This window comes from Dendrobates tinctorius, unplaced genomic scaffold, assembly GCF_039654945.1.
Source record: "Dendrobates tinctorius isolate UK_male_01 unplaced genomic scaffold, ASM3965494v1 ptg000004l, whole genome shotgun sequence".
Classification (NCBI taxonomy): Eukaryota; Metazoa; Chordata; class Amphibia; order Anura; family Dendrobatidae; genus Dendrobates; species Dendrobates tinctorius.
In genome coordinates, this window is record NW_027361672.1 from 30496028 (window position 1) to 30514942 (window position 18915).

Consider the following 18915-nt stretch of genomic DNA (forward strand, 5'->3'; position numbering starts at 1 on the left):
ATACTATTGTTCTGGGTTTTCCCTGGTTGCAAATCCATAATCCAGTTTTGGAATGGAAATCTGTGTCTGTGGTGAGTTGGAGCTGTCGGTGTGCTCTTGGTGACACTCCTGTTTTCTCCACCTCTCCCCAGTCTCATGATGTTCCTGACTATTTGGCTGATTTTTATGATGTATTTAGTGAGAGTAAGTCTGCGTCCCTGCCTCCTCATAGGAGTTATGACTGTGCAATTGAGTTGAGGCCTGGGTGTAAATTTCCCAAGGGTCGGCTTTTCAACTTATCTGTACCTGAACACGAGGCTATGCGATCTTATATTAAGGAGTCATTGGAGAAGGGTTATATTAGACCATCCGCTTCACCCTTAGGTGCTGGTTTTTTTTTCGTGGCTAAGAAAGATGGTTCATTAAGGCCTTGTATTGACTATCACTCCCTTAACAAGATTACGGTTAAATATCAGTATCCGTTACCCCTGATTTCTGATTTATTCTCCAGAGTTAAAGGTACCTGCTGGTTTACTAAGCTTGACCTCAGGGGGCGTATAATCTTATTCGCATCAAGCATGGGGATGAATGGAAGACGGCATTTAATACTCCGGAGTGACATTTTGAGTACCTGGTGATGCCTTTTGGGCTTACTAATGCCCCTTCTGTCTTCCAATCCTTCATGAATGATATTTTTCGGGACTTTGTGGATAAGGTTTTGATCATCTATTTGGATGATATTCTGATCTTTTCCAGTGATTGGGATTCTCATGTGGAACATGTTCGGACTGTGTTCCGGATTTTGAGGGAGAATTCCCTGTATGTTAAGGGATCGAAATGCCTTTTTGGTGTACAGAGGATTTCATTTTTGGGATTTATTTTGTCTCCGTCAACAATTGAAATAGACCCGGCCAAGGTACAGGCCATTTATGATTGGGTTCAGCCCACTTCTTTGAAGGCTCTCCAGAAGTTTTTGGGTTTTGCTAATTTTTATCGTAAATTTATAGCTAATTTTTCTGGTATTGCCAAACCAACCACTGACTGATCTGACCAAGAAGGGCGCTGATGTGCTGAATTGGTCTCCAGAGGCTGTTTTGGCATTTCTGGAGCTGAAGCGGAGGTTCACTTCTGCTCCGGTTTTATGGCAACCTGTTGTCTCACTTCCATTTCAGGTAGAGGTAGATGCTTTGGAGATTGGTGCAGGAGCTGTTTTGTCCCAAAAAGATCCAGTGACTTCTAAAATGAATCCCTGTGCCTTCTTTTCCCGAAAGTTCTCCCCATCTGAACGCAACTATGATGTGGGGAATCAGGAATTGTTGGCCATGAAGTGGGCATTCGAGGAGTGGAGACATTGGTTGGAGGGAGCTAGACATCAAGTTGTGGTCCTCACTGACCACAAGAATTTGATTTACCTGGAGTTGGCCAAACGCTTGAATCCTAGACAGGCTAGGTGGGCCTTGTTTTTCACGCGTTTTGATTTTGTGGTCTCCTTTCTTCCGGGCACTAAGAATGTTAAGGCAGACGCCCTTTCTATGAGTTTCTTTGCTGATTCTCCTACTGTGACCAAACCTACTACCTTCCTAGGTGAGGAGGTAGTTCTTTCTGCCATCTCGCCAGATTTGAGACGTGCCTTGGAAGAATTTCAGGAGGACAAACCTGAGCGTTGTCCTATGGGAAAATAGTATGTTCCTGACAAGTGGAGGAAGAGAGTGATGTCTGAAGTTCTTTGCTCCGCGTTGGCTGGTCATCCAGGTATTTTTGGTACCAGAGATTTGGTGAGTCTGTCTTTTTGGTGGCCCACCTTATCTCGTGATGTCAGGAATTTTGTGCAGTCTTGTGGGACTTGCTCCTGGTCTAAACCCTGTTCTCGTTCTAGTGGGTTGTTGATGCCCTTGCCGGTGCCCAAGAGGCCATGGATCCATATCTCAATGGATTTTATTTCTGATCTTCCGGTCTCTCAGAGAATGACTTATCTGGGTGATTTGTGATAGATTTTCTAAGATGGTCCATCTTGTACCACTCCCAAAGCTGCCATCTTCCTCAGAGTTGGTGCCCTTATTTTTACAATAGGTGGTTCGGTTGCATGGGATTCCTGAGAACATTGTGTCGGACAGAGGAGTCCAGTTTGTCTCCAGATTTTGGCAAAGCTTTTTGTTCCAAGCTGGGAATTCAGTTATCCTTCTCCTCTGTGTTTCACCCACAGACCAATGAGCAGACTGAGAGAACAAACCAGACTTTGGAGTCCTATTTGAGATGTTTTATATCTGCTGATCTGGATGATTGGGTCTCATTTTTGCCCTTGGCTGAATTCGCCCTAAATAATAGAGCTAGTTCTGCCACATTGATGTCGCCCTTTTTCTGTAACTTTGGGTTTCAGCCTCGATTTTTTTCAGGGCAAGTGGAATCTTCAGCCTGCCCAGGTGTTGACACTGTGGTAGAGAGAATGCAGCAGATTTGGGACCAAGTGGTGGATAAGTTGTCCCTCTCTCAAGAAAAGGCCCAGCGGTTTTCCAACCGGCATAGGACCATTGGTCCCCGGTTTAAAGTGGGTGATATGGTTTGGTTGTCGTCAAAAAATCTCTATGAAGGTTGCATCTCCAAAGTTCAAGCCAAGATTTATTGGACCTTATAGGATTTTGGAGATTCTTAACCCGGTTTCTTTTCGAATGGCTCTTCCAGTTACGTTTAAGATCCATAACGTGTTTCATAAGTCTCTGCTGAAGAGGTTTGTTGAGCCAGTGGTTCCTATGGCGGCACCTCCTGACCCTGTGTTGGTTGAAGGTAATGTGGAATATGAGGTAGAGAAAATACTGGATTCTCATCTAGCTAGACGGAGACTCCAGTATTTACCTAATGGAAGTGTTATGGCCAGGAGGACAATTCTTGGGTCTCTGCCTCTGACATTCATGCCGATAGATTGGTTCGTGCTTTTCACCGGGCCCAGCCTGATTGGCCTGGTGGCATGGATGAGGGTTCGGTGACCCCTCCTCAAGGGGGGGTACTGTTGTGAACTCATTTTCTGGTTTAGCTCTGGTTTCTGGTGAGGGTGGTGGAGCTGGCTGTGTTGACAGAGGAGTCGTGAGTTCTCCATCCAGGCTCCCTCTAGTGGTGACAGTAGGTAATGGAGCTGATCTAAATGGCAGAGACCTGCCACCTGAGGAGGAGGACTGTGAGTGGACATCAGGAGTCTCTGACTGGATTTAAGACAGCCAACTCCCTAATTTTGTGCTGGTGATTTTTTCCTGCCCTGAGGTTCTGGTTTCCAGTTCTGTTCCTGCCTTCTCAAGCTAAGTGTGCTCTGCTATTTTTTCACATGAGATTTGGTCTGGTTTACTCAGTTTTGGTGGGCAGCCAGCCCCTGCTGGGGCTGTGCTGAATTTCCATTCCTATGTCTCTGTTTAAGCCAGTTTGCTTTTTGTCCCTGATCAGATTGGTCTCTTTTTGCTCTGTCTTCAGAATATACCAGAGTGCTGATATAGGGAATTGAAGTCTAACCACTTCAGGGGTTTGTTTTCAGAAAGTGTTGGACATTTTTTGGCAGGGTTTTGTGCGTGATTGCAGACAGCATCTTTCCTTTCATGTCCTTTCTAGTTAGTGTGGGCCCCCATCGTTTGCTCAGCCTATTTTTCTATCTGTGTTTGTGTTTTCATCTTGTCTCACCGACAATACATGTTTGGGGGCTGTCTATTGCTTTGGGGTCTGCTCTGGGGCAGTTTAGATTTCCCCTTTTCTTGCTTTAGGCTTATTTAGTTCTCCGGCTGTGACAAGGCGTCTAGGATCATCGTAGGTACACTAAACGGCTACTGCTAGTTGTGTGGATAGGATCGGGGGTCTGCAATCCGCTTAGTTACCAACCTCTCTGGTTTTCTGTGGCTTAGCTTGTTTTTGTTTTTCCTCCTCGGTGACTCATTCATAACATTTGGAACTGCATGTCCTGGTGTCCTCCACTTATTCCTGCACCAACCTGCCCAGCACCGCTACATCCCTTGCGCCCGACACTACACCATCTAAGTGTCACTTCACCTACTCTGCCCTGGGACTTCAGCCCTGCCTGTGGAGGGCTATAACATCATTGCTGCACCACACCATCTGTCCCAGAGGATCTGTCTGCAGCGTCGGCTAAACATCCTCATTGCCGAACACCACAGGTGGCGTCACGAATCATTCATAAACTTTCCCCCCTTTTTACAATGGGCGCCCAGGGCCACGGGCCGGGTCCCAGCTGCTGTGACATCTCCCATTGAAGCTCATCGGGCCCGGTACCGAGTACCCCCCACAGCCCTGGGAGGGCGACCCAACTCATACTCCAAATTTTATATTTATCAATCTATAAAGAAAAAATCTATCAATCTATCTATCATCACTCTCATGGTGACATCACAATAAAACCGATGTCACAACTGATGTGTTGACTAGAGATGAGCGACTTTTCCTTTTTTCGGGTCAAGTCGGGTTTCTTGAAACCCCACTTTCTAAAAAGTCGGGTCGAACGAAATTGGCCAACTATAGGGAAAAATCGGGGTCCGACTGAAACAAGAAACCCAATGCAATTGAATGGGGAAGCAAAGTCGGCAGGGAGTGGAGGACAGTAAACACACCTACAGTGCCCATTTTAATGCCAACGACATAAATTCTTATTACTTAAGCTTGGCAACCTTAATTTACTTTAAAATAATAGTTACGCATTGAAAACTGGGGGTTATTTGGCTAAAGTTGTGGGGGGGTAAGGCTGGCGCCAGGTTTTCGTGTGCCCTGGGCCAAAGAGTGTCAGTGCGCCCTTTTAACACATACCACAATTCATAATGCTCCGATACGGCACAGAAATATAGTTATAGTACAATGAAAAATACTTCACTGCTTACATGACATGACTGATATCTATTTTAAATTCTACAATAGCTCTAAAAACGGACAGTATATTACTCCATACAGTATTATGGCCACCACCTAGTGCGCCATACAGAATAATGAGCCCCATATATTTCTCCATACAAAATAATTGGTCCCATATAATGTTCCATACAGTATATGATGAGCTCCACTTAATGCTACAGTTTATGTTGGTCCCCATGGATGATGCCCCACTGTCTTATGGGCCCAAATAATGCTCCATATATAATGGGCCCCATTTCTAATGCTCCAGTGTATAATGTGCCCCGTAAATGCTGCTCGAGTGTCTGATGTCCCCCATTTGGAATGCTCCAGTATATATTGGTCCCCATGGACGATGCTCCAGTGTGTTATGGGCCCAGATAATGCTCCATATATAATGGGCCCCATTTCTAATGCTCCAGTGTATAATGGGCCCCGTAAATGCTGCTCCAGTGTCTGATGTCCCCCATTTGGAATGCTCCAGTATATGATGGGCCAAATGGATGATGCTCCAGTGTATGATGGGCCCCATATATCATTCTCCAGTGTATATTGCTCCCCAAAAAATGCTCCCAACATTTAAGAAAATTAAATACCTCTCCTCGCTGGGCACTGCTCTATTCTGGACTCCTCAGCATTGCCATTTTAAAGCTCTCTGCACTTGTACTGTTTCGGTAGAGGGCATACAGACGTGATGTCATCGCGCTCTATAACCTGAATGTCATTGTCAGGAAAGGCGGAAGACGCCACGGCGGTGGAGCAGGGAGAGGTAAGTATTGCAAGTGCTGTGGCCCTGAGCAAGCATGGGGGCCCACTCGTGGACGACAGCACTGGCACAGGGCCCCTCATAGTACGACGGTATGTCTGACAGCGAGTGGGCCCTCCCACCGGCAGAGACACTTTTGCGTACTATGAGGGGCCCTGTGCCACTGCCGTCGCCCACGAGTAGGACCCCCCCACCTGCTCAGGGAACTGGCACTTTCATCTGCACCTTTCTCTGTGTCACCGTGTAAGGTGGTATAGTATGTGGGAAGGGGCACCTGAGTTTCATCAGTGTCACATTCTGGCTCTGTAGAGTGCGAGGGGAATGTAGTGCTGTGGGTCAATGTACCAGCCGAATCATCTAGCAGTGGCTGTGCATCAGTGCACTCCATCTCCAATTCATGTTGGACTGGGGAATTCCGAATTTCACTTGATAACACAGGCATAGCCTGTGAAAAGAGCTCCATGGAGTAATCTGAAGTGTGGGCTGCCGCATCCTTCACTTTTAGTGGGGGTGAAGGAGACAAGGAAAGGGGTGGTTCCTGACCAGAAGCCTGCACTGACGACTCAGTGCTTGCATTTTTTTAAACTTCAGAAGAGGAGGCGATAGAGCTGAAGGCTTTTTCGGCAATGTAAGGCAAAACCAGTTCTTGATGCTCTGGCTTTAAAAGCAGTTTACCTACTCCCAGGAAAGGGAGCCTTAAAGGCCTTCTTGTGCCAGCTGATGATGCAGGCTCAACACCTCCTGCCTTAGCTGCTATTGTGCTTTTGGCAATACCAGCAGATGCACCACCACCACCATCAGTACCAGCTGGCCCCCCTACACCCACGTCCGCTGCCTCTTCCACCATACATAATTTTTGTGAAAATGGACTAAAAATACCAGCAAATACATGGTACTGTTTCAGAAGCGGACAGCTCTATACAGTCTAGGGATAATTGTAAATCTCTGTATATATTTCATGAGTCAGACACAGATAGTCACAGGCTCAGTATGGATTGCACAATAATATAAAAATTTGCAAAAGGGTACAGTATCACTAGATACAAGGTATATATAGCATAGTTTAAACATACTGAATCTCCGTATGCATTTCAGGAGGCAAACACAGACGCTCTCAGGCCCAGTATGGATCCGACAACAATATAGAAAGTTGAGAAAGGATACTAAGGTGCCCCTGAGGGTACGGTCGCCACAGAGGTACTGCACCTTATCCAAAGGTGTGGTATCCCACCCTCAGGTAAAGAGGGATCACCACTCAGGACTCCTAACCCTTCACTCAACACACACACGTTAGTCAGTGCTTTCTGGGTGTACCCAGCGGGAGGATGGCCTCATCCCAGACTGACAAGGAAAGGGTGTTGGGGGTTAGTGTGGAAGGTATGTACAGTGGGAGGAGCTTAGGTAGTGGAGTGATTGTTGGCATCCAATCAGAGAGAGCAAGCTGACAGTTGATGGGTGGAGCTAGTCTGAGGTAAATGGATCTTTCTAGAGAGTTGTCAGTCGGTGACAGGACAGAGTAAGAGCAGGATTGCTGTGAGAGGGCTGAGGGTCAGAGAAGAGAGAAAAATCTTGTCCAAGCTCCTAGACTGGAAGGAAGGGGTCCTTGGGGCATGGGAAATGCAATAAGCCACCTGTGAAGACCATTTCTGGAAAAGGAAGGACCAGGCCTCGTTGGGGAAGGTCCCCCCTTTTGAGAACAGATACCATTCACATATAGGTACATTCAAAGGCCTAATGCCAGTGTCGGACTTCCTAACCCTTCTTCTGCCGAATTCCCCATATGGAAAGGGAGATCATATCTAATTCTCAACCTCATACCATTTGCTCATATTCATCACTATTGGGTTTCAATGTAATATACATAGTTTTGGTAATAGACGCATCAATCAATCTTTGAAGTAGTCCTCTGATACATGGTATGCAGCAGCATCCACAGGTCACAAGTACTGCTGCTACTACTGCGAGAGAGATGAGGAGGCTGGACACAAGATGACTCCATCTACCGAACCAGGATTCCAACCAGTCCATGAAGGGATTGTTGATACCCGAATTTTCTGCCAATTCTTCGGACAGGGATGTAAGACCCTTCAACGCCTTTGTGATACTGCCGTCCGGCGAAGTATTGTCCCCCTTTTCCGCTAGCAACATATCCAAAGCCATTCTATTATGGTGTGTCATTAAAGAAGTTGGGCCTAATTGTTCAGCTCTCCCTTTTACTGCATCCCTTGTATAATTTATAAACCTTTGCTGATTATAATAAATATAATTTATCCAATCCACATTTTTATTAACTGTCACCCACCAAAAGAAAATTGATTCAAAACCTGCTGCTATCTGGTTTCTGGCCTTGTACTCATCAGGTACCCCTCTGGATACCCCTATATTGTCTATATAAACTCTAGGATCAAAGGACCCAGCAGGTACTGATCTTCTATTTCTGTGCAGGGTTTCAACATTCATTCCACCTCCTTTAATCTCTTCTGATGAAATTATTTTAAATGGCATGAGCACCTGAACTAGAGCACAGCTGCCAACCCAACTTGGTGGCAACCTAGGCCTTAATTTCATATCTCCACATAACCACCATATGTCACTCCTTGCTATAGTTTGGTTTTGAAGCCAACTGGCTTTAAAGCCTCCTGTATCTGTATTTATGGGGATGGTGATGTGACAAAACTCTGAAGTTAGATTTCCTACCCATCTCCCTGGTCCTGTTCTCAGGAAACAAGTGTAGTCACCTGGATATGCATAAACTCTAGGTGGCACTTGATCAATTTTTGCTATTGGATACCAGACTGATAGAGATTGACACAAAACATTATCACTAGGGTCATATGTGGCATTATACAAAGCTAGAATACACTGTAAATCTACTTGATCCTGTTCTGAATATCTGAGGGGAATAGTCCCTAAATGGGGCCTAGTGGTTGCACATGCAATACAATCAGTTTTGTTATTTTGCTCTGTAGTATACTTCATCCATAGCAACCATTCATTCCTCTCTGTGTAGCCTGTTTCTACGGCTAACTTCTCCTCATAGCCTAATTCCCCAATTCCATCAACATCCAACATTTCTCCTGACCTTTGGGGTTTGTCCTCCTCTTGCTCCTTGTCCTGTGCAGGAACAGCTTTTAACCAAAATGTTCCCTGCTGAACCTGTCTACCTGGGATATACAGTCCCAATACATAGAGACCTTCATCTCTAAGAGAGGGTTCATCCAGTGTTATAAGGAGAGGATTGCAAGAGAATCTCCAGTCCAAAACCTCTGGATGACAACCCCATTTTGGAATGGGTACAGCAATATTCATCCTCTTGAGGAGAGACTTTCCTGATGAACTAACACGAGTCATGGCTTCCTCTGGCTTATACCCCCATGAAGTTCCCGTGTTCCAAGCTGCATCTGACCAAGAATTACAGTTCTCATTTCCAGGTCTAGTTACACAGATATATACCACCGCCCCTTCAGCTCCTGTTAGATATTTATAATTGGGGTTGCTACTCTTTTTCCCAAATTTAAGATTCCATTGACACTTCACTATCTGACACAAGTCCACCCTAAATGTAGCTGTTGCTGCCTTGGTGTCAAACCACAAGGTTACTGATGTGCTATTCTGAAGTGTCTCGTCCATTTGTCCTTCTTGCAGTAAAGCTGCCATCATCATCAGGGACAGGACCCTCATTCTTCCGCTCCAGGACCTCATAGTAGCTTGTATGGACCGGTCTTCCGTTTAGCTCTACGGACGTGGCTTAGCGGGGACCATCAACCAGTGGCTCCAGTGGTCTTCGTGTCTTTTGGTCAGCAACCAATGTCTGGATTAACTAGAATAGAATCAAAAACTTATTTATACACAAATGGGAGTCCCTTTCGGACTCCGGACCTGTTGCAGGGGTTGTCAAATAGTTACAACATCTGTGTGGACAAAAGAGTACCTCAGTTGTGGTAGTTTCTGACATCAGGAAGGCTTCCAGTCCCCTGAAAAGAGATCAACACACACGAGCACATACTTCATACATCTTACCTTGGGCAGCCTGTATGAAGTCAATCTGCAGTCATTGAAACGGATAGGAGGGCCCAGGCGCACGTGTGTGTCTATGGCATATTTCTAGTCTATCTGTGTTGTGCGCATCTAATCTATGTTAATGTAAAGCTAAGAAGGTGGACCCAATATCTTTCTTCAGAGCACATAGTTTTTGTCTTCACTCACGTGCGTTGAGTCATGAGCCATCACATGGTGCAAGGATTTTGGCAAACATACCCGCTGTCCCGCCATCCACGGTTCTGAGCTCCAGCTTCCGACCAGACTTCAGTCTCTTCCCCGGTTGGTGACCGAGTCAGAGCCTGTAAGATACTTAAGTCTAACTGGTTATTTTTAATGCTCACCATGACCAGTGGAGGCGCCTCAGGGGTCTCCCAGTACCTTGGTCTTCTGGCTGTTTCCCAGCCACTTTGTTTGCTTCGTGCTCCATGGGTTCCTTCTCACCTTCACTATGGCAACCTCTTTCAGGGCCTGTTGGTGTAAGAAAAGACCTTTCCTCCCCATAAGGGGCCGTAGTTGTGGGTTCACCTGAAAACAATGACTTGTATATGTGGTGTCTTGCTTATCTTAAAGCCCCCTAAACGCCTCAATGAGTGCCATCAACTCCACCTCCCCTGTAGAGTTATGAGGGAGGAGTGCTTCTGCTTTCTACTATCTCATGCTGTGTGATCGCCATACAACCAGGTTCTTGGACCTTCCGGAAAGAAAAACTCAACATCCAGATTAGTGAGAGACACCCTTATGGATTAGCATATATTTAAAAATATTAAAAATAGCGGATTCTCCTCTCATCTCCCCCCCTTTGGAAATCACCATGCTAGTACCGAATAGGAGGCAGAGTGGTGGATTTCCATTACACATATAACGGGATTTTTTTTTCCTCTTCTTTTTTTCCTTTCAAACACATACTAAAAGCATTCCTTATCTTTGCTACCTGACAATTGCTTCAAGTCAAAGGCAAAGTTGCACTTTGAACCATCTGCCTCTCCTTTCCTTATCAACATGCATTACACACTCTAAACACTTAACTTAACACTGAGAAAAATCTAGCTGTATTCCTTTTACAAATACGTATTATGCTACAGTGCGAACCCAGTGAGGAGAGCTGCAAGTTGCGCTTCCACCAGGTAAGTCTCTGGCTCTCCATTATTTAACGGACATCTGACAAGATTATAATTCTCTATGTCACTTAGCAAAATTCCATCGACCCAGGGAATTGCAGGAATTCCATGTACATTAAGCCGGAATACTTTATACTCTGGAAATCTGTCTGACAGAAATCCAAAACCAGTGAGCTGTTGGATATACCCTCCTGGTATAATTTTGACAGTTCTCCAACCTTCAGGAGATATAATCATCATTAATCCAAATGTGCAATTAGGGCACGACATTTTCTCATGGAATACTTGGCACACACACACAAGGCAAGCTCAGACCACCAAACAGAACTTTTCCTATATAAGACAACCCGCAATATACACTACTCAACGTGGGGCTCTATTCCTGACACGGAAACGTCTATTGTGGAAAACTTGTCCGTCTGGGCTTTGCAATATAAACTGTTCGCCAAACCTCAGGTCTTGTAAAGTGTGTCCCTTCAGTGCATTACTTAAAGGGATATGCGCGTTTAATGCTAACAGCGCCCACCAATCATCTCCTCGCTGTATATAGTGAACTTTCTTCACATTCATGCCTGGGACTGTCCCAGCAAATATCCATCTGCCATACAAAACATGATTCGCATCAGATTTTCTTTTGAAAATCGCAGTCTCCAGACAGAACCTACAGTGTCCTCTCATTCACACAGAATTTCTTTTACACATGAGATCATGCACTTCCACTTATCAGCAGAGAGTCTCAAAGGTCATTCACATTCCTTCACACAGATTCAGTAAACTGTTAACTCATTAAGCTTGTTATCTCTGTCTTCTGCTCCTAATCACTGCAGTCCCTACTGTCTATCTCCTGGTGCTTGCTTAAAATCCTATCTTTGTTTTCTGGTTGATACTTGACTGTATTGGGGGCTAAAAGTCCTCCTGGCCTGTCCTAAAATGCCTAAATGTCTATGGCTAGCGGACCCGTACTGACTGCACTTCGCTAACTCAATGTACAGGCCGCACCTAGACCGTATCCTCTATCTCTTGTCCTCTCTGTCTGCCTCTTTCTCTGGTTGCTATTCACTATTCTCTTAATATACGCTGTTATTGTGTGCCCACCTCTCAACAATTTTTCTTCATTATCACTTTGCTAGCAATATACCTATGCCGACTGCACTTCGCTAATTCGATACATAGGCTTGCGTGCCGTTGTTATAAGAGGTTCCCGCTCAGTGTCCGAACTTATGTCCTAAAACTGAAGTGACGTGACGTCATCAGTTAGTAAGCATCAAAACCCATAGGAACCTTGATAAGAAGTTTAACTCTTTAGTGGTCTGGCCGTGACCCACCCGGTCACCTAACACTAAATCTCTACGTACTCAGTATGAGATGGCACTTCTCTGCAGTTATAATAAACCTATATATATACCAGAGAGCAAATTCAATTAACTATAGGCAGACTAATATGACCCAAATTTTCTTATTAGCCCAGTAAGAATCTTTTCCCTCAGCTAGACCTTGTGTACTCAGAGATCTTATTTATCAACCAGAAGACTAGAGCTATCATTAATATGCAGGCTAATGTGATCCCTACTACCTCAAAGTTCTTTAGCACCATTAGGGGGCAGTTTGTGCGTATCAGACAGGATAGAAGGTAGATAGACCTATTCCTGTCTTCAACCGGCATTGTAACACCGTAATAGTACCTCTAGCACTCTCCAAGAGGACGTACGCAGCCTTCTTTATGCATATGCCGCCAGAGACGTGTACTCACATGAATCCTGGCAAGCCAGTTATCATGGAGAGACGCTCCCAAGGGGCAAAAATACAGCAAAGAATTCTTAGTACCCTCAAGGTTGGATCATTCATTCATGTGGCAATCATACGTAGCAGCTTTTAGGTTTCTCCCTCCAGCATACGTCTTGTGTATCACAAGGATATTCTACGATTCTTAGCGCTGGTATGTAAGAAGACAGACTATACTGTACCCCAACAGCCGGTTCAGAACATGTAGCAGAGGGGAGACACAGATTTGTAAGAAACAATGGCTCTTACCTTCACCGGTGATTTTGGTCTGTGTGTCCTCTAGGCCTCAGTCTGCAGGTGCCGGATCTCAGGATACTGGGGTCTTCTGTTGTGACCAGGCCACCCCAATGGGACGCCAACTGAAGAGTTTATGATTTTTGATCGTTATCTCTCAATGGGAGATCGATATGCTGGAGGGTTGCCAGATTTTGGTTTGAGGCCTACTCGAGTAGCGGTGAACAAACACACACAGAGACATGGTATGTATCTGTAGGATGTCACACTTTCCTAATTTAATTAGGTAGCTTATATGCTCATTTGAGTAGGCGGTTACATTACATCATCGTATTTCATTGGACAATTGATCATTCAACAGTATGCATAAATGGTTTCAACCAATCATATTCATATTCTATAACCAATCAGATTGTATTCGGCCGTTAATTATTAGATACATTCGGGAATTTCCAGAAAAGAGGTTAATACAGGTATTTGTTATACAACAACATGTTATTACTCTCATTAACCTGTCTTACTAAGGGTTCATAGCCCCTTTATCTATCTATTTCTAGGACTTTCATACTCATTAGGGCTACGTGGATCTGCTGATGCATGAATCATAAGTGTCATAGAGGTGAGAGCATAGAATAACAGGATCAGGAGAGAGATGATCTCTTCTTTGTCAGCTAATATCATATAAGTATGGAGTGTGAGACCCTATAGGTGTATGAAGGGACCCCACAGAATCATGGTTTCCCTATCAGGGGTTAGTGTGGAAGGTAGGTACAGTGGGAGGAGCTTAGGTAGTGGAGTGATTGTGGGCATCCAATCAGAGAGAGCAAGCTGACAGTTGATGGGTGGAGCTAGTCTGAGGTAAATAGATCTTTCTAGAGAGTTGTCAGTCGGTGACAGGACAGAGTAAGAGCAGGATTACTGTGAGAGGGCTGAGGGTCAGAGAAGAGAGAAAAATCTTGTCCAAGCTCCTAGACTGGAAGGAAGGGGTCCTTGGGGCATGGGAAATGCAATAAGCCACCTGTGAAGCCCATTTCTGGAAAAGGAAGGACCAGGCCTCGTTGGGGAAGGTGGCTCCTGAAGGTAGTGGAGAAATACAGGGCTCAGCTAGAAAGACGGAGGCTGAGGTAACTTTAAGTTCCAGGTGTCAATGATGCACTTTGAGGGGTGGGTGAAGGATGAATTTCGGGCACAAAGGGTACTGGACCAACAGATACAAGGTATATATAGTCTACTTAAAATACAAAAAAATTTCCGTATGTATTTCAGGTGGCAGACACATATGCTCAAACACTCAGTATGGATTTGACAATAATGTAACAAGTTGAAAAAGGGTACAGCATGACCAGATACAAGGTATATATAGTATAGTTTAAACATTCTAAATCTCCGTAGACATTTCATGAGGCAGACACAGACGCTCTCAGTCCCAGTATGCATTAGCCAAGAATATAAAAAGGTTACTGTATCACCAGTTTCAAGGTACTGTAAGGTAGCGCTGTCATTCGGGTAGGGAATACTCGCTTGGTAGCCAAATATTCACGTCCGGCATGGGTTTTCCACAAAACAATAACAATCCATGTGGTTTATTCAGGCATCATAAACTCACAGCAGCAACATAAAGTTCATATAATCAGCATAGCGTTCATGACAGAGCTTCCCTCTGTTAAGCCTGTGGTCACACAGGTTACACAATGTCCAGTACTCAGGCTCTTCAGCCTCACAGATATCTCACCCCATCAGGGTTTACCTCATGGCTGCTTCAGCTCACTGCAAAACGTTCATTCCCTCTCCCTGGGAACTGTCAGACGCTTTCAGACATTACACACAGCATTCACATGCTCAACGGACCAACCGAGTCCAAGCATTCACTCATGTGACCTACCCTGGCCACCTTATATGGTACGCAGCCACGCCCACCAGGTCACATGGCTATGACCTCATTGCAGGTCCTACAAGCATTCATACATTCTTTAGTATGGCGTTCTAGGCACACCCCTGGGTGGATTTGTAGGTAGCCGGTTCTGCCCATCTCTCCAGCTAACTGAAGATTTCTCCCTGCCACATTGGAACGAAAGATCAGCTCTGCTGATCAGCACATCAGCAAGCCTTCATCTCAAGGCCACCCACCTTGAGATACATTAAGATCATTCAGCATCTTACTCCTATCACACTGGAAATGCTTATACGCCTGTCCTGGGACACCCACACAGCGCCCCCTAGTGGACACAGTGGTCGCTACACCACAGTACATATAGTATTGTTTAAACATTATAAATCTTATTTTTTTCAGGAGGCAGACACAGACGCTCTCAGGGTCAGTATGGATTACACAATATAAAAAGTAGTAAAAGGGTAATGGATCAGAAGCGTACAGCTGCATACAGTGATAGGGTAATTGTAAATATCAGTAGATATTTCCAGAGTCAGAAACAGACTCTCACTGGCCCAGTATGGATTAGACCACTATATAAAAAGCAGTAAATGGGTAAGGTATCACAAGCATACAGCTGTATACAGTGTTGGGTTAATCTTAAATCTATAAATATATTTCTGGAGTTACAGACAGACGTTCACAGGCTCAGGAAAGGTTGCAGGATTTGGGAATGTTTAGTTTGCAAAAGAGAAGACTGAGAGGAGACTTAATAGCTGTCTACAAATATCTAAAGGGCTGTCACATTGTAGAAGGATCAACTTTATTCTCATTTGCACAAGGAAAGACTAGAAGCAATGGGATGAAACTGAATGGGAAGAGACACAGATTAGATATTAGAAAAAACTTTTTGACAGTTAGAGTGATCAATGAGTGGAACAGGCTGCCACGAGAAGTGGTGAGTTCTCCTTCAATGGAAGTCTTCAAACAGAGGCTGGACAGACATCTGACTGGGATGATTTAGCGAATCCTGCTTTGAGCAGGGGGTTGGACCAGATGGCCCAGGAGGTCCCTTCCAACTCTACGATTCTATGATTCTATGATTCTATGATTCAGCATGGATTACACAAGAATATAAAAACTTGCAAAAGGGTAATGTTTTACAATCGGTCAGCTGCATACAGTGTTGCCGTCATTTTAAATCTCCTTATATTTAACCAGAGTAAGACACAAACTCTCACAGGCTCAGTATGGATTACACCCGAATATAAAAATGAGATAAAGGGAAATGTATTTGAAATGTACACCAGTGTACAGTGTTGGAGTACTTTGAAATCTTCGTTTATATTTCAGTGTCAGTCTGCCAGTCCAGACTCTCTGCTAGAGGAAGGTAGATGGATAAAAGTACAGACGTAAAGTCGAGTGATTTTAGATGTTTTTGAATTTGTAATCATGGGAAAACCTCCCGGGAGAATTCGCAGAGGCGATGCTGACCCTCAATAACTTTAACTGTGGATACAACTAAAACGCAAATTAGTGAAGAAAGGGTTGCCCATCATCGTAACTCGTCTCCATCAAATTGTGATCACAGGGAGAGCTGTAGACATGGTCCTCACTGCCTATCATGATCTGTCTGGTCACTTTGGAGTGCAAAACACACAAGCCACAGGCCGTAGGGGATTCTATTGGATTGCCATTAGAGGACACATTGAAAAATGGTGGCAGGAATGTCACACATCTGTGACTATGAAAAATGTGAAAGGTGATCATAAAGCACCATTGCATCTGATTGGGAGTTGACGTCCATTACAAATGGTAGCCATTGGTAATCTGAAGGTAGAGGCCAGCAGGATAGGACATAGGTACATCTTAACCATCATCGATCAGTACACCAAATTTGCAGTGGCCGTCCCTGTGACGGATTTAACTGGGCAGACTACACAGCGGTGGAGCAGGGAGAGGTAAGTATTGCAAGTGCTATGTCCCTGAGCAAGCAGGGGGGACCCACTCGTGGGCGCCGGTACTGGCACAGGACCCCTCATAGTACGCCAGTGTGTCTGATGGCGAGTGGGCCCCCCCACTGTCAGAGACACTTTATTATACTATGAGAGGCCCTGTGCCAGTGCCATCGCCCAAGGGTTGGGCCACACACCTGTTCAGGGCAACAGCACTTGCCCGGTTGCGGCAGGTGTTGACCCCGGGCCTGGGGTGGGGGGGCAGCCCATTTCGGGTGGTTTAAAAAATGGCATATGTTGATGTGTAGGCTGGACTTTCAGCTGCTGCAAATGGAGGAATTGGAGAAGTCAGAGGAAGAGGAGGACAAAAGCGAGCCTTTTTTCTGCAACCTATGTGTTATCAGGGGAGGGTGGGACAAAATCTTTTAAAACCCATGCATGGTTCATTTTAATGAAGGTTAGATCATGAACATTTTGGGTCGACAGACTGGTCCTTTTTTCTGTCAGGATTGATCCAGCAGCACTGAAGTCTCTTTCAGATAGCACACTACCAGCAGGGCAAGCGAGCTCCTGTAAGGCATATTGTGCCAATTCAGGCCATGTGTCCAGTTTTGAGGCCCAATAATCAAAGGGGAATGACCTGTGAGGGAGAACCTCGATATGGGAGGAGAAGTAGTTTGTAACCATAGTTGACAACTGCTGTCTCCTGTCACTTGCAATCACGGGACTTGAGAAACCAGACCACAACATGGTCAGGAAACCCCTGTCTCCAACGCAAGTTTGGCTGTGTGCACCACGAACACCTCTTCCATTTTGCCCACTACGGCTCGTGGGAGAACCAGCTCCACTGCTGTGTGCAGGGAATGCCTCAAACAACCTGTTTACCAGAGTTGCTTGATTGTTAGCCAATATTAGCTCTAGGTGCTCCTGTGGCATGATGTTGTGTAATTTGCCTTTATAGCGTGGATCGAGGATGCTGGCCAACCAGTAGTCGTCATCCCTCATCATTTTGGCAATGCGGGGGTCCCTTTTTAGGATCCGCAAGGCATAGTCACACATGTGGGCCAATGTTCCAGGTGTCAATGCTGCACTGCCAGTGGTGGGTGGAGGAACACTTTCTGGCAAATCCACATCCCTTCAGTCACGCACAAACCCTGTACCTGACCTTGGCACACCCACATGTTCTCTTGCCCCTTGAGAAGCACCCTCCTCCCTAAAATAATCATCCCCCTCATCTTCCTCTTCTTCCTCCACCTCGTCCATGACAGTTCCCTGACCAGACAATGGTTGACTGTAATCAAGGCTTCCCTCCTCCTCCTCCTGTTGCTCCACAACTGCAGACGCCTGATCCTTGATGTGCGCCAAAGTTTGCATGAGCAGACGCATAAGTGGTATGCTCATGCTTATGATGATGTCGTCTCTGCTTACCAGCCGTGTGCATTCCTCAAAACACTTAAGGACTTTACAGAGGTCTTTCAGCTTTGACCACTTCACACCCGACAATTCCATGTGTGCCCTCAAACTGCCTGCCTGTGTATCCTCCCACAAATGCATTACAGCCTGCCTCTGTTCGCACAATCTCTCAACCATGTGCATGGTGGAGTTCCATCTTGTAGCAACGTCTGATTTGCCGGTGCTTGGGGAGGTTGAGTGATCGCTGCAGCTTCTGCATACGACTGGAGTGGACGTTTGAGTGACGGATGTGCGAACACAGTCTTCGCACCTTATGGAGCAGGGCTGTTAACTCCGGATAATTATTTAGGAAGCACTGCACCACCAGGTTCAAGGTGTGAGCCAGGCAAGGTATGTGTTTGAATTTTGAAAGGGCAATGGCTGCCACAAAATTCCGCCCATTATCACTGACTACCTTGCCTGGCTCAAGATGCAGACTGCCCAGCCATGACGCAGTTTGTCGATGCAAGTAGTCAGCCAGTACCTCCGCAGTGTGTCTACTGTCGCCCAAAGACATCATTTTTAAAACAGCCTACTGCCGCTTGCCACTAGCTGTTCGATAGTGGGACACCTCGTGTGCAACACTGACAGATGTGGATGGAGTGCTCGTGCGACTGCACTCTGTTGACGAGCTTTTGGAGGAGGAGGGTCGAATGCCTACACCCAACTGTTTCCTATACGGTGGGCTAGGCAGCACTGTTCCTCTGCCGCTGTCCCCTGTGGAGCCTGCATACACCACATTAACCAAGTGCGCAGTGATGGGCACGTAACAGCCCTGGTCATGCCTACTGGTCCGTGCATCTGTTGTGAGGTGCACCTTTCCACTAACTGATTGTTTTAGTGCAT